Genomic DNA, 25657 nt, shown 5'->3' on the forward strand with positions numbered 1-25657 from the left:
CCCCTTCCCCCCTCCCCCCTTCCCCTCCCACCCCTTCCCCCCTCCCCTCCCCCCCCTCCATCCCCCTCCCCTCCTCCATCCCTCCCCCCTCCCTCCCCACCTCCCGGTTACAATGGAAACCCTACGAGGACGGGCCCAACGGGGAAAGAGGGGTACTGGGAAAAGGGGAGGTCCCCCTCCCTCCTCCCTTCCCCCCTCCCTCCCCTCTCCCTCCACCTCCCCCTCTTCCCCCTCCCCTTCCCCCCTCCCCTCCCCCCTTCCCTCCCCTCCTCCCTCCACACCTCCCTCCTCCCCCCTCCCCCCTCCCTCCCCGCCTCCCGGTTACAATGGAAACCCCACGAGGACGGGCCCAATGGGGAAAGAGGGGTACTGGGAAAACGGGTGGTCCCCCTCCCTCCCCCCCTCCCTACCCCCTCCCTCCCCTCTCCCTCCCCCCCTTCCCCCTCCCCCCTCCCCCCCTCCCCTCCCCCTTCCACACCTCCCTCCTCCCTTCCCTCCCCCCCACTCCCCTCCCGGTTACAATGGAAACCCTACGAGGACGGGCACAACGGGGAAAGAGGTGTACTGGGAAAAGGGGAGGTCCCCCTCCCTCCCCCTTCCCCATCCCCTCCCCCCTCCCTCCCCCCTCCCTCCCCCCCCTACTCCCCTCCCTCCCCTCTCCCTCCCCCCTTCCCCCTCCCCCTCCCTTCCTCCCTCCACACCTCCCTCCTCCCTCCCTCCCCTTCCCTCCCTCCCCTCCTCCCGGTTACAATGTAAACCCTACGAGGACGGGCCCAACGGTGAAAGAGGGGTACTGGGAAAAGGGGAGGTCCCCCTCCCTCCGCCCTTCCCCTCCCCCTCCCTCCCCCCTCCCTCCCCCTCCCCCCCTCTCCCTTCCTCCCTCCCCCCCCTCCCCCCCCCTCCCCTCCCCCCTCCCCTCCCTCCCTCCCCCTCCGCTCCTCCCTCCACACCTCCCTCCTCCCTCCCTCCCCCTTCCCTCCCTCCCCTCCCGGTTACAATGGAAACCCTACGAGGACGTGCCCAACGGGGAAAGAGGGGTACTGGGAAAAGGGGAGGTCCCCCTCCCTCCCCCTTCCACCCTCCCTCCCTCCCCCCTTTCCCCCACCCCTCCCCCTCTCCCTCCCCCTCCCTCCACCTCCCCCTCCCCCCCCCTTCCCCCCTTCCCCCCTTCTCCCTCCCCCTCCCCTCCCCCCCTCCCTCCCCCTCCCCTCCTCCCTCCACACCTCCCTCCTCCCTCCCTCCCCCCTCCCTCCCTGCCTCACGGTTACAATGGAAACCCTACGAGGACGGGCCCAACGGGAAAAGGGGTGTGCTGGAGAAAGGGGGGGGGTAGAGTAAGAGTGTATCTGGGGGAGAGAGAATGGGGGGGGTCTGAGAATGGGGACTGGGGAGGGGGACAACAGGGGGCTTGGTGGTTTGGGAAAGAAGAGTACTGGGAAAAGGGGAGGTCCCCCTCCCTCCCCACTCTCCTCCCTCCCTCATCCCTCCCTCCCTCCCGTCCCAGCAGCGCTGACTGCCGGGAGGTATAGTCGCCGTCGCCTCTCCCGCTGTTTGATTTCATTTATAACAAAGACATTTATTTAAAATGAGGAATGTGATTTTCATTAAGTTTGATTTTATTTATTTTAAAAAAGCTGATGCTCTATAGATAAGTTTATTTCCTTTTCAACAAAGAACGCTGTTTATTTTAAAGTAAAATAGACCCTCCCCCCCACCCCCCTCCCTCCCCTCTCCCTCCCCATCCCCCTCCCCCCCTTCCCCCTCCCCTCCCCCCTCCACTCCACCCTCCCCTCCCCCCCTCCCTCCCCCTTCCCTCCCTCCCATCCTCCCGGTTACAATGGAAACCCTATGAGGACGGGCCCAACGGGCACACTTGTGCTAGTCTATCTATCTATCTATATACTATTAAAACTCAGATCTTGTAGGTTTGTATCGGGATTTGTGTATGTATCAGTGATTCCGGCAAAACAGTAAACCGTGGCGCCACGGTTTTTGCACCGCCTTGATCACCAACCTCCCGGCTGACCGGCCGCGATATTTTCATTTAATTTGTTCGTATGTTTTTAAAGTTACAGAGGTTTTAAAGCGCTGCCCCCCCCCATATTGAAGTTTCTATAGAGGGCGCTGCGGTGCGGATTTAGTCTTCAGCGTGTGATGTCACAATGGACAAGCAGCTGCTATTGGGTGTCTGCTCTTTACAAATTTACATCTTTTTATTTTTAACCTTTTTTTTCAAAGGTCTTCAGCTTGTGACGTCACAATGCTTGTGTGAGATGGTTGCAACATTGTTGCGAAAGGCAGCTGATTGTTTTTTAAAGTTGTGTTTTTTATTGCAAGTCATTTAACATACACAGATCAGCATGGGGCCCCTATGCTCGTGGGCCACCGGGGCAAGTGTTTCGAAAAAAGAAAGGGGAGGTCCCCCTTCCCCCCTCAACCCCTCCCTCCCCCCTTCCCCCCTCCCCTCCCCCCCTCCCTCCCCCCTCCCTCCAACTCCCCCCTTCCCCCCTCCCCTCCTTCCCTTCCCCCCTCCCCTCCCCTCCCCCCCTCCATCCCCCTCCCCTCCTCCCTCCACACCTCCCTCCTCCCTCCCTCCCCCATCCCTCCCTCCCCTCCTCCCGGTTACAATGGAAACCTTACGAGGACGGGCCCAACGGGGAAAGAGGGGTACTGGGAAAAGTGGAGGTACCCCTCCCTCCCCCCTTCCCCCCTCCCCCCTACCGCTCTCCCTCCCCCCTCCCCCCTTCCCCCCTCCCCCACTCCCCTCCCCCTCCCTCCCCCTCCCCCCCTAACCCCCTCCCTCCCCTCTCCCTCCCCTTCCCCACCCCTCCCCTCCCTCCCCTCCCTCCCCCTCCCCTCCTCCCTCCACACCTCCCTCCCCCTTCCCTCCCTCCCCTCCTCCCGGTTACAATGGAAACCCTATGAGGACGGGCCCAACGGGGAAAGAGGGGTACTGGGAAAAGGAGAGGTCCCCCTCCCTCCCTCCCCTCCCCCCTCCCTCCCCCTCCCCCCCTACCCCTCTCCCTCCCCCATCTCCTCCCTTCCCCCTCCCCTCCCCCTCCCTCCCCCTCCCCTCCTCCATCCACACCTCCCTCCTCCCTCCCTCCCCCTTCCCTCCCTCCCCTCCTCCCGGTTACAATGGAAACCCTACGAGGACGGGCCCAACGGGGAAAGAGGGGTACTGGGAAAAGGGGAGGTCCCCCTCCCTCCCCCCTTCCCCCTCCCCTCCCCCCCTCCCTCCCCCTCCCTCCCCCTCACCCCCCCAATCCCTCCCACCCTCCCCCCCTCCCTCCCCCTCCCCTCCCCCTACCTCCCCCTCCACACCTCCCTCCTCCCTCCCTCCCCCTTCCCTCCCTCCCCTCCTCCCGGTTACAATGGAAACCCTACGAGGACGGGCCCAACGGGGAAAGAGGGGTACTGGGAAAAGGGGAGGTCCCCCTTCCTCCCCCCTCCCCTCCCCCTCCATCCCCCCTACCCCCTCCCTCCCCCTCCCCTCCCCTCCCTCCCTCCTCCCTCCCTCCTCCCTTCCCCCTCCCTCCCCTCTCCCTCCCCCATCCCCCCCTTCCCCCCTCCCCTCCCCCCTCCCTCCCCCTCCCCTCCTCCCTCCCTCCCCCTTCCCTCCCCCCCACCCTCCCCCTTCCCTCCCCCCACCCTCCCCCTTCCCTCCCCCCCCACTCCCCTCCCGTTTACAATGGAAACCCTACGAGGACGGGCCCAACGGGTACACTTGTGCTAGTCTATATACTATTAAAACTCACTTCTTGTTTATAAATATGTTTGTATCCTGGGTTTGTGTATGTATCACTGATTGCGGCAAAACTGTAAACCGTCGCGTCACGGTTTTTGCACCGCCTTGATCACCAACCTCCCGTCTGACCGGCCGCGATATTTTCATTTAATTTGGTCATATATTTTTTAAGTTACAGAGGTTTTAAAGCGCTGCCCCCCCTGATTTATCGAAGTTTTGACAGAAGGGGGGCGCTGCGGTGCGGATTAATGTTCATTGTGATGTCACAATGCCCCTGTGCCAAGCAGCTGCTATTGGGTGTCTGCTCTTTAAAAATTTACATTTTTTAATTTTTAACCTTTTTTTTCCAAGGTCTTCAGCTTGTGACGTCACAATGCTTGGGCTACATTGTTGCGAAAAGCAAATGGTTGTTTTTTAAAGTTGTGTTTTTAATTGCAAGTCACTTAACATACACAGATCAGCATGGGGCCCCTATGCTCGTGGGCCACCGGGGCAAGTGTTACGAAAAAAGAAAGGGGAGGTCCCCCTTCCCCCCTCAACTCCTTCCTCCCCACTCCTTCCCACCTCCATCCCCACTCCCTCCCCCCCTCCTCCCCAACTCCCTCCCCATCCCTCCCCACCTCCCTCACCCCTCGGGGACGGTCCCAACGGGGAAAGAGGGGTACTGGGAAAAGGAGAGGTCCCCCTCCCTCCCCCCTTCCCCCTCCTCTCCCCCTCCCTCCCCCTCCTCCCTCCACACCTCCCTCCCTCCCTCTCCCTTCCCTCCCTCCCCTTCCCTCCCTCCCCTCCTCCCGGTTACAATGGAAACCCTACGAGGACGGGCCCAACGGGGAAAGAGGGGTACTGGGAAAAGGGGAGGTCCCCCTCCCCCTCCCCTCCTCCCTCCACACCTCCCTCCTCACTCCCTCCCCTTCCCTCCCTCCCCTCCTCCCGGTTACAATGGAAACCATACGAGGAAGGGCCCAACGGGGAAAGAGAGGTACTGGGAAAAGGGGAGGTCCCCCTCCCTCCCCCCTTCCTCCCTCCCTCCCCCACTCCCTCCCCCCCTCCCTCCACCCTTCCATCCCTCTCCCCCTCCCCCCTCCTTCCACCCTCCCCCCCCCCTCCCGGTTACAATGGAAACCCTACGAGGACGGGCCCAACGGGGAAAGAGGGGTACTGGGAAAAGGGGTGGTTCCCCTCCCTCCCCCTCCCTCCCTCTACCCCCCTACCCCTCTCCCTCCCCCCCTTCCCCCTCCCCTCCCCCCTCCCTCCCCCTCCCCTCCCTCCTCCCTCCACACCTCCCTCCTCCCTCCCTCCCCTTCCCTCCCTCCCCTCCTCCCGGTTACAATGGAAACCCTACGAGGGGTAATGGGAAAAGGGGAGGTCCCCCTCCCTCCCCCTTCCCCCCTCCCCTCCCCCCTCCCTCCCCCCTCCCTCTCCCTCCCCCCCACCCACCTCCCTCCCCTCTCCCTCCCCCCTCCCCTCCCCCCACCCCCCTCCCTCCCCATACCCCCTCCCTCCCCTCTCCCTCCCACCCTTCCCCCCTCCCCTCCCCCCTCCCTCCCCCTCCCCTCCTCCCTCCCTCCCCCTTCCCTCCCCCCACTCCCCTCCCGGTTACAATGGAAACCCTACGAGGACGGGCCCAACGGGCACACTTGTGCTAGTATACTATTAAAACTCACTTCTTGTTTATAAATATGTTTGTATCCTGGGTTTGTGTATGTATCAGTGATTGCGGCAAAACTGTAAACCGTCGCGTCACGGTTTTTGCACCGCCTTAATCACCAACCTCCCGGCTGACCGGCCGCGATATTTTCATTTAATTTGGTCATATATTTTTTAAGTTACAGAGGTTTTAAAGCGCTGCCCCCCCCTGATTTATCGAAGTTTTGACAGAAGGGGGGCGCTGCGGTGCGGATTAATCTTCATTGTGATGTCACAATGCCCCTGTGCCAAGCAGCTGCTATTGGGTGTCTGCTCTTTACAAATTTACATTTTTTGATTTTTAACCTTTTTTTTCCAAGGTCTTCAGCTTGTGACGTCACAATGCTTGTGCTACATTGTTGCGAAAAGCAAATGGTTGTTTTTTAAAGTTGTGTTTTTAATTGCAAGTCACATAACATACACAGATCAGCATGGGGCCCCTATGCTCGTGGGCCACCGGGGCAAGTGTTACGAAAAAAGAAAGGGGAGGTCCCCCTTCCCCCCTCAACCCCTTCCTCACCACTCCTTCCCACCTCCATCCCCACTCCCTCCCCCCCTCCTCCCCAACTCCCTCCCCATCCCTCCCCACCTCCCTCACCCCTCGGGGACGGGCCCAACGGGGAAAGAGGGGTACTGGGAAAAGGAGAGGTCCCCCTCCCTCCCCCCTTCCCCCTCCCTCCCCCCTCCCTCCCCCCTCCCTCCCCCTCCCTCCCTTCCCCCCTCCCCCCCTTCCCCTCCCACCCCTTCCCCCTCCCCTCCCCCCTCCATCCCCCTCCCCTCCTCCATCCCTCCCCCCTCCCTCCCCACCTCCCGGTTACAATGGAAACCCTACGAGGACGGGCCCAACGGGGAAAGAGGGGTACTGGGAAAAGGGGAGGTCCCCCTCCCTCCTCCCTTCCCCCTCCCTCCCCTCTCCCTCCACCTCCCCCTCTTCCCCCCTCCCCTTCCCCCCTCCCCTCACCCCTTCCCTCCCCTCCTCCCTCCACACCTCCCTCCTCCCTCCCTCCCCCCTCCCTCCCCGCCTCCCGGTTACAATGGAAACCCTACGAGGACGGGCCCAACGGGGAAAGAGGGGTACTGGGAAAACGGGTGGTCCCCCTCCCTCCCCCCTTCCCCCTCCCTCCCCCTCCCCATAACCCCTCCCTCCACTCTCCCTCCCCCCTCCCCCCCTCCCCTCCCCCACTCCCTCCCCCTCCCCTCCCCTCCCCCCTCCCTCCTCCCTTCCCTCCCCCCCACTCCCCTCCCGGTTACAATGGAAACCCTACGAGGACGGGCCCAACGGGGAAAGAGGGGTACTGGGAAAAGGGGAGGTCCCCCTCCCTCCCCCTTCTCCCCTCCCCTCCCCCTCCCTCCTCCTCCCCCCTCCCCCCTCCCTCCCCTCTCCATCCCCCCTTCCCCTCTCCAACCCTCCCCTCCCCCTCCCCCTCCCCTCCTCCCTCCACACCTCCCTCCTCCCTCCCTCCCCCTTCCCTCCCTCCCCTCCTCCCGGTAACAATGGAAACCCTACGAGGACGGGCCCAACGGGGAAAGCGGGGTACTGGGAAAAGGGGAGGTCCCCCTCCCTCCCCCTTTCCCCCCTCCGTACCCCTCTCCATCCTCTCTCCCTCCCCCCTCCCCTCCCCTCCTCCCTCCCCCTCCCCCCCCTCCCCCTCCCCTCCCCTCCTCCCTCCCCCCTCCCTCCCCCTCCCCCTCCCCCTCCCCCCCTCCCTCCCCCTCCCTTCCTCCCTCCCTCCCCCTTCCCTCCCCCCCACTCCCCTCCCAGTTACAATGGAAACCCTACGAGGACGGGCCCAACGGGCACACTTGTGCTAGTATACTATTAAAACTCAGATCTTGTGAATATGTTTGTATCGGGGTTTCATTATGTATCAGTGATTTCGGCAAAACGGTAAACCGTCGCGCCACGGTTTTTGCACCGCCTTGATCACCAACCTCCCGTCTGACCGGCCGCGATATTTTCATTTCATTTGGTCGCATGTTTTTTAAGTTACAGTGGTTTTAAAGCACTGCCCCCCCTGATTTCTCGATTTTTTGACAGAAGGGGGGCGCTGCGGTGCTTCATTGTGATGTCACAATGCCCCTGTGAGATGAACTCGAGCTGACCCCCCTTCCCCCCCCCCCCGGTATTCAGCGTGTGACGTCACAATGCTACATTGTTGCGAAAGGCTGTCAAGTCAAGTCAATTTTATTTGTATAGCACATTTAAAAACAACCCACGTTGACCAAAGTGCTGTACATCTGATTAGGTACTAAGGAAAAAAATGAAACATACAGTAGCACACAAACAGTTCACAGCGCCTCCTCAATGAGCCTCAAACGCTAGGGAGGAGAAATAGGTTTTGAGCCTAGACTTAAAGGAGTCGATGGAGGGGGCAGTTCTGATGGGGAGAGGGATGCTCTTTCCACCCTCCCTCCCCCCCTCCCGGTTACAATGGAAACCCTACGGGGACGGGCCCCCTCCCTCCCCCTCCCTCCCCCCCAACCCCCTCCCCCCCACCCCCCTCCCTCCCCACCCCCCCTCCCTCCCCTCCCCCTCCCCCCTTCCCCCCTCCACTTCCCCCTCCTCCCTCCCTCCCCTTCCCTCCCTCCCTTCCTCCCGGTTACAATGGAAACACTACGAGGACGGGCCCAACGGGGAAAGAGGGGTACTGGGAAAAGGGGAGGTCCCCCTCCCTCACCCCTTCCCCCCTCCCCTCCCCTCCCCCCTCCCTCCCCCTCCCCCCCTACCCGCTCCCTCCCCTCTCCCTCCCCCTTCCCCCCCTTCCACCCTCCCCCCTCCCCTCCCACTCCCCTCCCCCCCTCCCTCCCCCCTCCCCCCCTACCCCCTCTCCCTCCCCCTTCCCCCCTTCCCCCTCCCCTCCCCCTTCCCTCCCACTCCCCTCCTCCCTCCACACCTCCCTCCCTCCCCCTTCCCTCCCTCCCCTCCTCCCGGTTACAATGGAAACCCTACGAGGGCGGGCCCAACGGGGAAAGAGGGGTACTGGGAAAAGGGGAGTTCCCCCATCCTCCCCCCTTCCCCCCTCCCTTCCCCCTCCCTCCCCCTCCCTCCACCTCCCCCCCTTCCCCCTTTCCCTCCCCTCCTTCCTCCACACCTCCCTCCCTCTCCCCTCCCTCCCCGCCTCCCGGTTACAATGGAAACCCTACGAGGACGGGCCCAACGGGGAAAGAGGGGTACTGGGAAAACAGGTGGTCCCCCTCCCTCCCCCATTCCCCCCTCCCTCCCCCTCCCCCTACCCCCTCCCTCCCCTATCCCTCCCCCCCTTCACCCTCCCCCCGTCCCTCCCCCCTCCCTCCCCCTCCCCTCCCCCCTCCACACCTCCCTCCTCCCTTCCCTCCCCCCCACTCCCCTCCCGATTATAATGGAAACCCTAAGAGGACGGGCCCAACGGGGAAAGAGGGGTACTGGGAAAAGGGGAGGTCCCCCTCCCTCCCCCCTTCCCCCCTCCCATCCCCCCTCCACCCCCTCCCTCCCCTCTCCCTCCCCCTTTCCCCCCTCCCCTCCCCCTCCCCTCCCCCCCTCCCTCCCCTCCCCTCCTCCCTCCACTCCTCCCTCCCTCCCCCTCCCTCCCCGCCTCCCGGTTACAATGGAAACCCTACGAGGGCGGGCACAACGGGGAAAGAGGGGTACTGGAAAAGGGGAGGTCCTCCTCCCTCCCCCCCTTCCCTCCCCCCTTCCCCCTCCCTCCTCCCCCTCCCCTCCCTCCCCTCCCTACCTCTCCCCCCTACCCCCTCCCTCCCCTCTCCCTCCCCCTCCCCTCCCTCCCATCCCCCCCTCTCTCCCCCCTCCCTCCCCCCTGCCCCCCTCCCTCCCCTCTCCCTCCCCCCTCCCTCCCCTTCCCCCTCCCCTTCCCCCTCCCCTCCCCCCCTCCCTCCCCCAACCCTCCCCCTTTCCTCCCCCCACCCCCATCCCGGCTACAATGGAAACCCTACGAGGACGGGCCCAACGGGCACACTTGTGCTAGTCTATATACTATTAAAACTCACTTCTTGTTTATAAATATGTTTGTATCCTGGGTTTGTGTATGTATCACTGATTGCGGCAAAACTGTAAACCGTCGCGTCACGGTTTTTGCACCGCCTTGATCACCAACCTCCCGTCTGACCGGCCGCGATAATTTTCATTTAATTTGGTCATATATTTTTTAAGTTACAGAGGTTTTAAAGCGCTGCCCCCCCTGATTTATCGAAGTTTTGACAGAAGGGGGGCGCTGCGGTGCGGATTAATGTTCATTGTGATGTCACAATGCCCCTGTGCCAAGCAGCTGCTATTGGGTGTCTGCTCTTTAAAAATTTACATTTTTTAATTTTTAACCTTTTTTTCCAAGGTCTTCAGCTTGTGACGTCACAATGCTTGGGCTACATTGTTGCGAAAAGCAAATGGTTGTTTTTTAAAGTTGTGTTTTTAATTGCAAGTCACTTAACATACACAGATCAGCATGGGGCCCCTATGCTCGTGGGCCACCGGGGCAAGTGTTACGAAAAAAGAAAGGGGAGGTCCCCTTCCTCCCTCAACCCCTTCCTCCCCACTCCTTCCCACCTCCATCCCCACTCCCTCCCCCCCTCCTCCCCAACTCCCTCCCCATCCCTCCCCACCTCCCTCACCCCTCGGGGACGGTCCCAACGGGGAAAGAGGGTACTGGGAAAAGGAGAGGTCCCCCTCCCTCCCCCCTTCCCCCTCCTCTCCCCCTCCCTCCCCCTCCTCCCTCCACACCTCCCTCCCTCCCTCCCTCTCCCTTCCCTCCCTCCCCTTCCCTCCCTCCCCTCCTCCCGGTTACAATGGAAACCCTACGAGGACGGGCCCAACGGGGAAAGAGGGGTACTGGGAAAAGGGGAGGTCCCCCTCCCCCTCCCCTCCTCCCTCCACACCTCCCTCCTCACTCCCTCCCCTTCCCTCCCTCCCCTCCTCCCGGTTACAATGGAAACCATACGAGGAAGGGCCCAACGGGGAAAGAGAGGTACTGGGAAAAGGGGAGGTCCCCCTCCCTCCCCCCTTCCTCCCTCCCTCCCCCACTCCCTCCCCCCCCTCCCTCCACCCTTCCATCCCTCTCCCCCTCCCCCCTCCTTCCACCCTCCCCCCCCCCTCCCGGTTACAATGGAAACCCTACGAGGACGGGCCCAACGGGGAAAGAGGGGTACTGGGAAAAGGGTGGTTCCCCTCCCTCCCCCTCCCTCCCTCTACCCCCCTACCCCTCTCCCTCCCCCCCTTCCCCTCCCCTCCCCCCTCCCTCCCCCTCCCCTCCCTCCTCCCTCCACACCTCCCTCCTCCCTCCCTCCCCTTCCCTCCCTCCCCTCCTCCCGGTTACAATGGAAACCCTACGAGGGGTAATGGGAAAAGGGGAGGTCCCCCTCCCTCCCCCTTCCCCCCTCCCCTCCCCCCTCCCTCCCCCCTCCCTCTCCCTCCCCCCCACCCACCTCCCTCCCCTCTCCCTCCCCCCTCCCCTCCCCCCACCCCCCTCCCTCCCCATACCCCCTCCCTCCCCTCTCCCTCCCACCCTTCCCCCCTCCCCTCCCCCCTCCCTCCCCCTCCCCTCCTCCCTCCCTCCCCCTTCCCTCCCCCCACTCCCCTCCCGGTTACAATGGAAACCCTACGAGGACGGGCCCAACGGGCACACTTGTGCTAGTATACTATTAAAACTCACTTCTTGTTTATAAATATGTTTGTATCCTGGGTTTGTGTATGTATCAGTGATTGCGGCAAAACTGTAAACCGTCGCGTCACGGTTTTTGCACCGCCTTAATCACCAACCTCCCGTCTGACCGGCCGCGATATTTTCATTTAATTTGGTCATATATTTTTTAAGTTACAGAGGTTTTAAAGCGCTGCCCCCCCCTGATTTATCGAAGTTTTGACAGAAGGGGGGCGCTGCGGTGCGGATTAATCTTCATTGTGATGTCACAATGCCCCTGTGCCAAGCAGCTGCTATTGGGTGTCTGCTCTTTACAAATTTACATTTTTTGATTTTTAACCTTTTTTTTCCAAGGTCTTCAGCTTGTGACGTCACAATGCTTGTGCTACATTGTTGCGAAAAGCAAATGGTTGTTTTTTAAAGTTGTGTTTTTAATTGCAAGTCACATAACATACACAGATCAGCATGGGGCCCCTATGCTCGTGGGCCACCGGGGCAAGTGTTACGAAAAAAGAAAGGGGAGGTCCCCCTTCCCCCCTCAACCCCTTCCTCACCACTCCTTCCCACCTCCATCCCCACTCCCTCCCCCCCTCCTCCCCAACTCCCTCCCCATCCCTCCCCACCTCCCTCACCCCTCGGGGACGGGCCCAACGGGAAAGAGGGGTACTGGGAAAAGGAGAGGTCCCCCTCCCTCCCCCCTTCCCCCTCCCTCCCCCTCCCTCCCCCCTCCCTCCCCCTCACTCCCTTCCCCCCTCCCCCCCTTCCCCTCCCACCCCTTCCCCCTCCCCTCCCCCCCTCCATCCCCCTCCCCTCCTCCATCCCTCCCCCCTCCCTCCCCACCTCCCGGTTACAATGGAAACCCTACGAGGACGGGCCCAACGGGAAAGAGGGGTACTGGGAAAAGGGGAGGTCCCCCTCCTCCTCCCTTCCCCCCTCCCTCCCCTCTCCCTCCATCTCCCCCTCTTCCCCCTCCCCTTCCCCCCTCCCCTCACCCCTTCCCTCCCCTCCTCCCTCCACACCTCCCTCCTCCCTCCCTCCCCCCTCCCTCCCTGCCTCCCGGTTACAATGGAAACCCTACGAGGACGGGCCCAACGGGGAAAGAGGGGTACTGGGAAAACGGGTGGTCCCCCTCCCTCCCCCCTTCCCCCTCCCTCCCCCTCCCCATAACCCCTCCCTCCACTCTCCCTCCCCCCTCCCCCCCTCCCCTCCCCCACTCCCTCCCCCTCCCCTCCCCTCCCCCCTCCCTCCTCCCTTCCCTCCCCCCACTCCCCTCCCGGTTACAATGGAAACCCTACGAGGACGGGCCCAACGGGGAAAGAGGGGTACTGGGAAAAGGGGAGGTCCCCCTCCCTCCCCCTTCTCCCCTCCCCTCCCCCTCCCTCCCCCCTCCCTCCTCCTCCCCCCTCCCCCTCCCTCCCCTCTCCCTCCCCCCTTCCCCTCTCCAACCCTCCCCTCCCCCTCCCCCTCCCCTCCTCCCTCCACACCTCCCTCCTCCCTCCCTCCCCCTTCCCTCCCTCCCCTCCTCCCGGTAACAATGGAAACCCTACGAGGAACGGGCCCAACGGGGAAAGCGGGGTACTGGAAAAGGGGAGGTCCCCCTCCCTCCCCCTTTCCCCCCTCCGTACCCCCCTCCATCCTCTCTCCCTCCCCCCTCCCCTCCCCTCCTCCCTCCCCCTCCCCCCCCTCCCCCCTCCCCTCCCCTCCTCCCTCCCCCCTCCCTCCCCCTCCCCCTCCCCCTCCCCCCCTCCCTCCCCCTCCCTTCCTCCCTCCCTCCCCCTTCCCTCCCCCCCACTCCCCTCCCGGTTACAATGGAAACCCTACGAGGACGGGCCCAACGGGCACACTTGTGCTAGTCTATCTATCTATCTATCTTCTATCTATCTATCTATATAATACTAAAACTCTGCGGTCCAACATTCCGTATGTATGTATGTATATGTGTATGTACGGAAGATTACTTACAAACCCTACTCCTCCTAGACGGTACACCAAAGCGCTACGATTTTTGTACCGCCGTATTCACCATTAACCTGGGCAACTATTGTAAGTACTTTCGTTCAAATTGAAGCTACCTTTTTAAAGCTAGAGAGATATTAAGTTTAAATTTTTCATTTCTAACCCTTTTCTTCAAGGGGCTACATTTGTTTCCAAAGTTTCCAGAAAAGGATTTAGTTTTCAGCAAGGATTTAGTTTTCAGCTTGTGACGGCTACATTGTTTCGAAAAGCTTCCAAGAAGTCTTTTTTGTTATTGCAAGTCAAGTCAAGTCAAGTCAAGTCACTTTTATTTGTATAGCACATTTAAAAACAACCCACGTTGACCAAAGTACTGCACATCTGATTAGGAAAAAAAAAAAAAAACCATCTTGGAGAGTAAGAGTGGGGCTGGGGGAGGAGAGAATGGGGGGTGTGGGGACGGGCCCAACGGGCCCTCCCCAACGGGCACACTTGGAGAGTAAGGGTGGGGCTGGGGGAGGAGAGAATGGGGGGTGTGGGGACGGGCCCAACGGGCCCTCTTTTCTAGTATAATACTAAAACTCTGCGGTCCAACATTCCGTATGTATGTATGTATATGTGTATGTACGGAAGATTACTTACAAACCCTACTCCTCCTAGACGGTACACCAAAGCGCTACGATTTTTGTACCGCCGTATTCACCATTAACCTGGCAACTATTGTAAGTACTTTCGTTCAAATTGAAGCTACCTTTTTAAAGCTAGAGAGATATTAAAGTTTAAATTTTTCATTTCTAACCCTTTTCTTCAAGGGGCTACATTTGTTTCCAAAAGTTTCCAGAAAAGGATTTAGTTTTCAGCAAGGATTTAGTTTTCAGCTTGTGACGGCTACATTGTTTCGAAAAGCTTCCAAGAAGTCTTTTTTGTTATTGCAAGTCAAGTCAAGTCAAGTCAGTTTTATTTGTATAGCACATTTAAAAACAACCCACGTTGACCAAAGTACTGCACATCTGATTAGGAAAAAACAAACAAACATCTGATTAGGGAAAAAAAAAAAGAATGAAGGCTATAGTGGTCACTTGACATACACAGATCAGGAGGACGGGCCCAACGGGCACACTTGGAGAGTAAGAGTGGGGCTGGGGGAGGAGAGAATGGGGGGTGTGGGGACGGGCCCAACGGGCCCCTCTTTTCCGGGCCCAACGGGCACACTTGGAGAGTAAGAGTGGGGCTGGGGGAGTGAGAATGGGGGGTGTGGGGACGGGCCCAACGGGCCCTCTTTTCTAGTATAATACTAAAACTCTGCGGTCCAACATTCCGTATGTATGTATGTATATGTGTATGTACGGAAGATTACTTACAAACCCTACTCCTCCTAGACGGTACACCAAAGCGCTACGATTTTTGTACCGCCGTATTCACCATTAACCTGGGCAACTATTGTAAGTACTTTCGTTCAAATTGAAGCTACCTTTTTAAAGCTAGAGAGATATTAAAGTTTAAATTTTTCATTTCTAACCCTTTTCTTCAAGGGGCTACATTTGTTTCCAAAAGTTTCCAGAAAAGGATTTAGTTTTCAGCAAGGATTTAGTTTTCAGCTTGTGACGGCTACATTGTTTCGAAAAGCTTCCAAGAAGTCTTTTTTGTTATTGCAAGTCAAGTCAAGTCAAGTCAGTTTTATTTGTATAGCACATTTAAAAACAACCCACGTTGACCAAAGTACTGCACATCTGATTAGGAAAAAACAAACAAACATCTGATTAGGGAAAAAAAAAAAGAATGAAGGCTATAGTGGTCACTTGACATACACAGATCAGGAGGACGGGCCCAACGGGCACACTTGGAGAGTAAGAGTGGGGCTGGGGGAGGAGAGAATGGGGGGTGTGGGGACGGGCCCAACGGGCCCTCTTTTCCGGGCCCAACGGGCACACTTGGAGAGTAAGAGTGGGGCTGGGGGAGTGAGAATGGGGGGTGTGGGGACGGGCCCAACGGGCCCTCTTTTCTAGTATAATACTAAAACTCTGCGGTCCAACATTCCGTATGTATGTATGTATATGTGTATGTACGGAAGATTACTTACAAACCCTACTCCTCCTAGACGGTACACCAAAGCGCTACGATTTTTGTACCGCCGTATTCACCATTAACCTGGGCAACTATTGTAAGTACTTTCGTTCAAATTGAAGCTACCTTTTTAAAGCTAGAGAGATATTAAAGTTTAAATTTTTCATTTCTAACCCTTTTCTTCAAGGGGCTACATTTGTTTCCAAAAGTTTCCAGAAAAGGATTTAGTTTTCAGCAAGGATTTAGTTTTCAGCTTGTGACGGCTACATTGTTTCGAAAAGCTTCCAAGAAGTCTTTTTTGTTATTGCAAGTCAAGTCAAGTCAAGTCAGTTTTATTTGTATAGCACATTTAAAAACAACCCACGTTGACCAAAGTACTGCACATCTGATTAGGAAAAAACAAACAAACATCTGATTAGGGAAAAAAAAAAAGAATGAAGGCTATAGTGGTCACTTGACATACACAGATCAGGAGGACGGGCCCAACGGGGGAGAGTAAGAGTGGGGCTGGGGGAGGAGAGAATGGGGGGTGTGGGGACGGGCCCAACGGGCCCTCTTTTCCGGGCCCAACGGGCACACTTGGAGAGTAAGAGTGGGGCTGGGGGAGTGAGAATGGGGGGTGTGGGGACGGGCCCAACGGGCCCTCTTTTCTAGTATACTACTAAAACTCTGCGGTCCAACATTCCGTATGTATGGATGTATATGTGTATGTACGCAAAGATTCCGAAGAGTTTCTGTCCATAACTTACAAACCCTACTCCTCCCTGACGGTACACCAAAGCGCTACGATTTTTGTACCGCCATATTCACCATTAACATGGGCAACTATTGTAAGTACTTTCGTTCAAATTGAAGCTACCTTTTTAAAGCTAGAGAGATATTAAAGTTTAATTTTCATTTCTAACCCTTTTCTTGAAGGGGCTTCAGCGCGTGATGTCACAATGGCACCCGTGCACCAATGAGAGATCAGCTCGGTTTTAAATTTACATCTTCAGCTTGTGACGTCACAATGCTTGTGTGAGATTGTTGCAACATTGTTGCGAAAGGCAACTGCCAGTTTTTAAAAGTTGTGCAAGTCACTTAACATACACAGATCAGCATGGGGCCCCTATTCCCTCCCTCCCCCCCCTTCCCCCCTCAACCCCTTCCTCCCCACTCCTTCCCACCTCCATCCCCACTCCCTCCCCCCCTCCTCCCCAACTCCCTCCCCACCTCCCTCACCCCTCCTCCCCTAACTCCCCCCCCCTCCCTCCTTCCCTCCATCCCTCCCCCCCTCCCTCCACCCTTCCATCCCTCTCCCCCTCCCCCCTCCTTCCACCCTCCCTCCCCCCTTCTGGTTACAAAGGAAACCCTACGGGGACGGGCCCAACGGGGAAAGAGGGGTACTGGGAAAAGGGGAGGTCCCCCTCCCTCCCCTCCCCTCCCCCCTCCCCCTCCCCCCTAACCCTCTCCCTCCCCCTTCCCCCCTCCCCTCCTCCCTCCACACCTCCCTCCTCCCTCCCTCCCCTCCTCCCGGTTACAATGGAAACCCTACGAGGACGGGCCCAACGGGGAAAGAGGGGTACTGGGAAAAGGGGAGGTCCCCCTCCCTCCCCCTTACACGCTCCCTCCCTCCCCCTCCCCCTCTCCCTCCCCCCTCCCCTCCCCCCTCCCTCCCCCTCCCCTCCTCCCTCCACACCTCCCTCCCCCCTACCCCCCTCCCTCCCCTCTCCCTCCTCCCCTTCCCCCTCCCTCCCCCTCCCCTCCTCCCTCCCCCTCCCCTCCTCCCTCCACACCTCCCTCCTCCCTCCCTCCCCCTTCCCTACCTCCCCTCCTCCCGGTTACAATGGAAACCCTACGACGACGGGCCCAACGGGGAAAGAGGGGTACTGGGAAAACGGGTGGTCCCCCTCCCTCCCCCCTTCCCCCCTCCCTACCCCCTCCCTCCCCTCTCCCTCCCCCTTGCCCCTTCCCCCCTCCCCCTCCCCTCCCCCCTCCACACCTCCCTCCTCCCTTCCCTCCCCCCCACTCCCCTCCCGGTTACAATGGAAACCTTACGAGGACGGGCACAACGGGGAAAGAGGGGTACTGGGAAAAGGGGAGGTCCCCCTCCCTCCCCCTTCCACCCTCACCCCTTCCCCCCACCCCTCCCCCTCTCCCTCCCCCCTCCCTCCACCTCCCCCCCTTCCCCCCTCCCCCTCCCTCCCCTCCTCCCTCCACACCTCCCTCTTCCCTCCCTCCCCCCTCCCTCCCTGCCTCACGGTTACAATGGAAACCCTACGAGGACGGGCCCAACGGGGAAAGGGGTGTGCTGGGGAAAGGGGGGGGGAGAGTAAGAGTGTATCTGGGGGAGAGAGAATGGGGGGGTCTGAGAATGGGGACTGGGGAGGGGGACAACAGGGGGCTTGGTGGTTTGGGAAAGAAGAGTACTGGGAAAAGGGGAGGTACCCCTCCCTCCCCACTCTCCTCCCTCCCTCATCCCTCCCTCCCTCCCGTCCCAGCAGCGCTGACCGCCGGGAGGTGTAGTCGCCGTCGCCTCTCCCGCTGTTTGATTTCATTTATAACAAAGACATTTATTTAAAATGAGGAATGTGATTTTCATTAAGTTTGATTTTATTTATTTTAAAAAAGCTGATGCTCTATAGATAAGTTTATTTCCTTTTCAACAAAGAACGCTGTTTATTTTAAAGTAAAATAGACCCTCCCCACACCCCCCTCCCTCCCCTCTCCCTCCCCATCCCCCTCCCCTCCTTCCCCCTCCCCTCCCCCCTCCACTCCACCCTCCCCTCCCCCCCTCCCTCCCACTTCCCTCCCTCCCATCCTCCCGGTTACAATGGAAACCCTACGAGGACGGGCCCAACGGGCCCACTCGGTCTAGTATACTATTAAAACTCAGATCTTGTATCTATATATATATATCCCACTGATGTCGGCTGAAGACGGCAATTCCGGCAAAACGGTGAACCGTAGCGCCACGATTTTTGTACCGCCTTAATCAGCATGCGGTTCGCTGCTGGAAAATTATATTTTTATTTAATTCGGACGCATATTTTTTAAGTTACAGAGGTTTAAAAGTGCTGCCCCCCCTGATTTATCGAAGTTTTGACAGAAGGGGGGAGCTGCGGTGCGGATTGTGATGTCACAATGCCCCTGTGAGATGGACTCGAGCTGACCCCCCTTCCCCCCCCCCAGCGGTATTCAGCGTGTGACGTCACAATGCCCCTGTGCTACATTGTTGCGAAGAGCTGTCAAGTCAAGTCCATTTTATTTGTACAGCACATTTAAAAACAACCCACGTTGACCAAAGTGCTGTACATCTGATTAGCGCCTCCTCAATGAGCCTCAAACGCTAGGGAGTAGAAATAGGTTTTGAGCATGGACTTAAAGGAGTCGATGGAGGGGGCAGTTCTGATGGGGAGAGGAATGCTCTTTCCACCCTCCCCCTCTCTCCCTCCCCCCTCCCCCCTCCCCCCTTTCCCCCCTCCCCCCCTTTCCGCCCTCCCCTTCCACCCTCCCCTCCCCTCCCCCTTCCCTCCCCCCACTCCCCTTCCCCCTTCCCCCTCCCCTCCTCCCTCCACACCTCCCTCCTCCCCCCCTCCCCCTTCCCTCCCTCCCCTTCTCCCGGTTACAATGTAAACCCTACGAGGACGGGCACAATGGGGAAAGAGGGGTACTGGGAAAAGGGGAGGTCCCCCTCCCTCCGCCCTTCCCCTCCCCCTCCCTCCCCCTCCCCCTCTCTCCCTCCCCCTCCCCCTCTCTCCCTCCCCCCTTCCCCCCCTCCCCTTTCCCCCCTCCCCTCCCCTACCCCCTCCCTCCCCCTCCCCTCCTCCCTCCACACCTCTCTCCCTCCCCCTTCCCTCCCTCCCCTCCTCCCGGTTACAATGGAAACCCTACGAGGACGGGCCCAACGGGCACACTTGAGATGGGTGCTACAGTGAGAAGCACTATGTGACCGCGAATGTTTCAAAACAAGCACTTAAAAAGCACTTATCTCTTTTTAAAGTATATTTTTTTATTGCAAGTCACTTAACATACACAGATCAGCATTGGGCCCATATGCTCGTGGGCCACCGGGGCAAGTGTTTCGAAAAAAGCACTGAGAGTGTGTATGGGGAGAGAGAGAATGGGGGGGGGGTCTGTGAATGGGGACTGGGGACAACAGGGGTCGTTGCGGAGGGGGCTTGGTGGTGGGGGAAAGAGGGGTACTGGGAAAAGGGGAGGTCCCACTTCCCCCATCAACCCCTTCCTCCCCCCTCCTTCCCACCTCCATCCCCACTCCCTCCCCCCCTCCCTCCCCCCTCAATCCCAACCTCCATCACCACTCAGCCCCTAACTCCCCCCCTCCCTCCTTCCCTCCATCCCACCCTCCCCCACTCCCTCCCCCCTCCCTCCACCATTCCATCCCTCTCCCCCTCCCCCCTCCTTCCACCATCCCTCCACCCCTCCCGGTTACAATGGAAACCCTACAGGGACGGGCCCAACGGGGAAAGAGGGGTACTGGGAAAAGGGGAGATCCCCCTCCCTCCCTCCCCCCTCACTCCCCCTTACCTCCCCCCTACCCCCCTCCCTCCCCTCTCCCTCCCTCCTCCCCCTTCCCCCTCCCCCCCTCCCCTCCCCCTCCCCTCCCCTCCTCCCTCCACACCTCCCTCCTCCCTCCCTCCCCCTCCCCTCCCTCCCCTCCTCCCGGTTACAATGGAAACCCTACGAGCACGGGCCCAATGGGGAAAGAGGGGTACTGGGAAAAGGGGAGGTCCCCCTCCCTCCCCCCTCACTCCCTTCTCCCTCCCCCCCTCCCTCCCCCTCCCCTTCCCCCCTCCCTCCCCTTCCCCCCTCCCCCTCCCCCCTACCCCCTTCCCTCACCTCTCCCTCCCTCCCTTCCTCCCTCCCCTCCCCCCCTCCCTCCCCCTCCCCTCCCCCCTCCACACCTCCCTACTCCCTCCCTCCCCCTTCCCTACCCCCACTCCCCTCCCGGTTACAATGGAAACCCTACGAGGACGGGCCCAACGGGCACACTTCTTCTAGTATACTATTAAAACTCAGATCTTATGTTATGTATGTATATATTTTTGAGAATGACCTGAACCGTACGTAACATTGATTGCGAAAAAAGGCGAACCGTAGCGCGACGATTTTCACACCGCCTCAATCGCCAATCTCGCGCTCGCTCGGCCGTGATATTTTCACTTAATTTGGTCGCGTATTTTTTAAGTTACAGAGGTTTTAAAGCGCTGCCCCCCCCCCCCCCTTTCAGGGGGCGCTGCGGTGCGGATTTAGTCTTCAGCGTGTGATGTCACAATGCCCCTGTGAGATGAGCTCGAGCTGACCCCCCTTCCCCCCCCCTTCAGCGTGTGATGTCACAATGGACAAGCAGCTGCTATTGGGTGTCTACTCTTTACAAATTACATCTTTTTATTTTTAACCTTTTTTTTCCAAGGTCTTCAGCTTGTGACGTCACAATGCTTGTGTGAGATGGGTTCAACATTGTTGCGAAAAGCAGCTGATTGTTTTTTAAAGTTGTGTTTTTAATTGCAAGTCATTTAACATACACAGATCAGCATGGGGCCCCTATGCTCGTGGGCCACCGGGGCAAGTGTCTCGAAAAAAGAAAGGGGAGGTCCCCCTTCCCCCCTCAACCCCTCCCTCCCCCTTCCCCCCTCCCCTCCCCCCCTCCCTCCCCCCTCCCTCCAACTCCCTCCTTCCCCCCTCCCCTCCCACCCCTTCCCCCCTCCCCTCCCAACCCTTCCCCCCTCCCCTCCCCTCCCCCCCCTCCATCCCCTCCCCTCCTCCCTCCCTCCCCCCTCCCTCCCCGCCTCCCAGTTACAATGGAAACCCTACGGGGACGGGCCCAACGGGGAAAGAGGGGTACTGGGAAAAGGGGAGGTCCCCCTCCCTCCCCCTTCCCCCTTCCCCCTCCCCTCCCCCCTTCCCCCCTCCCCTCCCCCCTCCCTCCCCCCCTACCCCCCTCCCTCCCCTCTCCCTCCCCCCTTCCCCCCTCCCCCCTCCCCCTCCCCTCCTCCCTCCACACCTCCCTCCTCCCTCCCTCCCTTGGTGGGAAAAAAGAAAGGGGAGGTCCCCCTTCCCCCATCAACCCCTTCCTCCCCACTCCATCCCCACTCCCTCCCCCCTCCTCCCCAACTCCCTCCCCATCCCTCCCCACCTCCCTCACCCCTCGGGGACGGGCCAAACGGGGAAAGAGGGGTACTGGGAAAAGGGGAGGTCCCCCTCCCTCCCCCCTTCCCCCCTCCATCCCCGCCTCCCGGTTACAATGGAAACCCTACGAGGACGGGCCCAACGGGGAAAGAGGGGTACTGGGAAAATGGGAGGTCCCCCTCCCTCCCCCTTCCCCCCTCCCTCCCCCCTCCCTCCACCTCCCCCCCTTCCCCCCTCCCCTCCCCCCCTTCCCTCCCCTCCTCCCTCCACACCTCCCTCCCTCCCCCCACCCTCCCCGCCTCCCGGTTACAATGGAAACCCTAAGAGGACGGGCCCAACGGGGAAAGAGGGGTACTGGGAAAACGGGTGGTCCCCATCCCTCCCCCCTCCCTCCCCCCTTCCCCCTCCACCTCCCCCCTACCCCCTCCCTCCCCCCTTCCCCCTCACCTCCCCCCTCCCTCCCCCTTCCCTCCCCCTACCCCCTCCCTCCCCTCTCCCTCCCCCTCCCCCCCTTCCCCCCTCACATCCCCCCCTCCCTCCCCCTCCCCTCCCCTCCACCCTCCACACTTCCCTCCTCCCTCCCTCCCCCTTCCCTCCCTCCCCTCCTCCCGGTTACAATGGAAACCCTACGAGGACGGGCCCAACGGGGAAAGAGGGGTACTGGGAAAAGGGGAGGTCCCCCTACCTCCCCCTTCCCCACTCCCTCCCCGCTCCCTCCCCCTCCCCCCTCCCTCCCTCCCCCCTCCCCCCCTACCCCCTCCCTCCCCTCTCTCCCCTCCCCTCCCCTCCTCCCTCCACACCTCCCTCCTCCCTCCACACCTCCCTCCTCCCTCCCTCCCCTCCTCCCGGTTACAATGGAAACACTACGAGGACGGGCCCAACGGGGAAAGAGGGGTACTGGGAAAAGGGGAGGTCCCCCTCCCTCCCCCCCTTCCCCTCCCTCCCCCTCCCCTCCTCCCTCCACACCTCCCTCCTCCCTCCCTCCCCCTTCCCTCCCTCCCCTCCTCCCGGATACAATGGAAACCCTACGAGGACGGACCCAACGGGGAAAGATGGGTACTGGGAAAAGGGGAGGACCCCCTCCCTCCCCTTCCCTACCCCCCTCCCTCCCCCCTACCCCTCTCCCTCCCCCCTTCCCCCCTCCCCTCCCCCCCCTCCCCCTCCCCTCCCCCCCTCCCTCCCCCTCCCCCCTACCCCTCTCCCTCCCCCCTTCCCCCCTCCCCTCCCCCCTCCCTCCCCCTCCCCTCCTCCCTCCATACCTCCCTCCTCCCTCCCTCCCCCTTCCCTCCCTCCCCTCCTCCCGGTTACAATGGAAACCCTACGAGGACGGGCCCAACGTGGAAAGAGGGGTACTGGGAAAAGGGGAGGTCCCCCTCCCTCCCCCCTTCCCCCATCCCATCCCCCCTCCCTCCCCCCCTTCCCCCCCTCCCCTTCCCCCCCTCCCTCCCCTCCTCCCTCCACACCTCCCTCCTCCCTCCCTCCCCTTCCCTCCCTCCCATCCTCCCAATGCTTTTGTGAGATGGGTGCTACATTGTTTCGAAAAGCACCACTAACAGATCGCAGTGAGAAGCACTATGTGACCGCGAATGTTTCAAAACAAGCACTTAAAAAGCACTTATCTTTTTTTTACGTCTTTTTTTTTATTGCAAGTCACTTAACATACACAGATCAGCATTGGGCCCCTATGCTCGTGGGCCACCGGGGCAAGTGTTTCGAAAAAAGCACTGAGAGTGTGTCTGGGGGAGAGAGAGAATGAGGGGGGTCTGAGAATGGGGACTGGGGAGGGGGACAACGGGTCGTTGCGGAGGGGGCTTGGTGGTGGAGGAAAGAGGGGTACTGGGAAAAGGGGAGGTCCCCCTTCACCCCTCAACCCCTTCCTCCCCCTCCTTCCCATCTCCATCCCCACTCCCTCCCCCCCTCCTCCCCCTCCCTCCCCCATCCCTCTCCACCTCCCTCAACCCTCCCCCCCTAACTCCCCCCCTCCCTCCTTCCCTCCATCCCTCCCTCCCCCACTCCCACCCCCCTCCTCCACCCTTCCATCCCTCTCCCCCTCCCCCCTCCTTCCACCCTTCCTCCCCCCCCTCCCGGTTACAATGGAAACCCTACGGGGACGGGCCCAACGGGGAAAGAGGGGTACTGGGAAAAGGGGAGGTCCCCCTCCCTCCCCCCTCCCTCCCCCCTTCCCCCCTCCACTCCACCCTCCCCTCCCCCCCTCCCTCCCCCTCCCCTCCTCCCTCCACACCTCCCTCCTCCCTCCCTCCCTCTTCCCTCCCTTCCATCCTCCCGGTTACAATGGAAACCCTACGAGGACTGGCCCAACGGGCACACTTGTGCTAGTTTCTATTATAAATTATAACAAATTAAGTTTTAATAAGCACTCTCCTTATATAACTGCTGCATTTCTGAGTTTCTGGCCTCAAACTGTGCTCCACATGCGGGAGATGATTTAATTGCCAATATGTCACATCAAAACTTTGAGCTTAAACATCTATATGCCTTAAGACAAAAGAGTCAATTCTGTTTTTACACTGTTATTTGCTGTTTTGTTTATTAAACAAATATTATCAAAACTTCTAAAACCCAAATATTATCAAAAAATAATAATTTTAACATATTTTGGAGTTTATATTCTCTTGCGTCGGAAGGAACTGCAGATGCTGGTTTAAACCAAAGATAGACACAAAATGCTGGAGCAACTCAGCGGGACAGACAGCATCTCTGGAGAGAAGGAAGGGGTGACATTTTGGGTTGAGACCCTTCTTCAGACTGATGTCAGGGGAGAGGGAGATACATAGATAAGGAAGTGTAAGATCTGAAAATAGGACAGATGGAATGGTTCAAGGAAAATGTAGAAAAGATCATTGTTAGCTGGGAGAAGGTAACAACAAAGCAAACAGAGATAAAATGTAATCTGAGACACTAAGACTGGTCAGAGAACAGGGAAGGGGGAAAGATGGAGAGGGAGGCAAAGCAAGGGTTACTTGGTTAGAGAAGTCAATGTTCATACCACTGTGGTGTAAGCTGCCCAAGTGAAATGTGAGGTGCTGTTCCTCCAATTTGCACTGGGCCTCACTCTGACAATGGAGGAGGCCCAGGACAGAAAGGTCAGTGTGGGAATGGGGGGAGTAAGTATTTAGCAATTCTCTCTTGTTGTTTGGTGGGTTAATTTGCTACTGTAAATTTCCCCAAGGTGTCGGTATGTGGCAGAATAATCAGGAGATAAAAGAAGGCAGCTAAGAGAGAATGGGACACATAATAAGTGAGGAAATTGGATTACTTGGATAACGTGTAGACTTCAAGCAGGGAATCCTGGGTCGCAAAAATAATATGAAAATAAATTGTGACAATGCATGTAACCCTAGTAACTGTTAGGGAATCAGCCTGCGTTACCTGCTCCTGATAATCATCCCTTATTTCCAGGTCTATTTTTGGAGCTACAGCCCATATCTTGACCTGTTGTGACATCCCAGTACGTGGATGTTCAACGTTCTCTTTCAAATTTCCTGCAACTGGTGTGTTCTGCTGTTCCAGCATGTTGTTCCTTTCTCTCTCCCTCTCTCTATTAACCTCATTCATCTTCCCCTATTTACATTTCTCCATTCAGATCAGCAATGATTAACAAGTAGTAGATGGCATCATCAGCAAAGTAGGTTTACTTTAGCAGTAGAGCTGCTGCCACACCGTGCCACAGACTTGAATTCAATTCTGACTACGGGTCCTGTCTGTGCAAAGTTTATGGATTTGCCCTGTGACCGCGTGCTTTACTCTGGGTGCTCCGGCTTCTTCCCACATTCCAAAGACGTGCAGGCTTGTAGGTTACTTGGCTTCTGTAAATTGCCCCTAGTGTGTAGGATGCAATATTGTGATAACATAGGATTAGTGTACAGGTGATCAATGGTCTGCATAGACTTGGTGGGCCGAAGGGAATTTTTCCACGTTGTATCTTTAAATTAAACTAAACTAAACTAAACAATCTTTCACCATTTAATGTAACTCCAAGACCTCTTGTCATCAACCTCTCCACAAATGCAAATATGTCTCCATACAAACTGTTATAGGTCTATAATAATTTACTACAACTCAATTAAATTTTTTCTCAAATCTCTAATGTTGTATCAAAAATAACCCCAATCTCCTCATAAATCAAATTCTCCAGATATGGAAAAATCCTTGTGAAACAGCATCCTCTCTAACACCATCTCCTAAAAGTAAATTGGTGGAGAAGACTGTCAATATGATAGTCACCAAGAAGGGGAATAAATAAGAGACATCTTTATTCATGAGAGTGGAGAGCATAAGAGATGAATAAACATATGAATTTAAATTATTGTGTGAAGGAGAATGGAATAGAGACTTATACTGAAAGAAAAGGATGAAAATAGATGAGAGGCAGGTCATCAAAGATAAATACTTGAGTAGTCTTTTAGCTTTGTATGAGCAATCTCTGCTA

This window comes from Rhinoraja longicauda, chromosome 11 (genome assembly GCF_053455715.1).
Source record: "Rhinoraja longicauda isolate Sanriku21f chromosome 11, sRhiLon1.1, whole genome shotgun sequence".
NCBI lineage: Eukaryota > Metazoa > Chordata > Chondrichthyes > Rajiformes > Arhynchobatidae > Rhinoraja > Rhinoraja longicauda.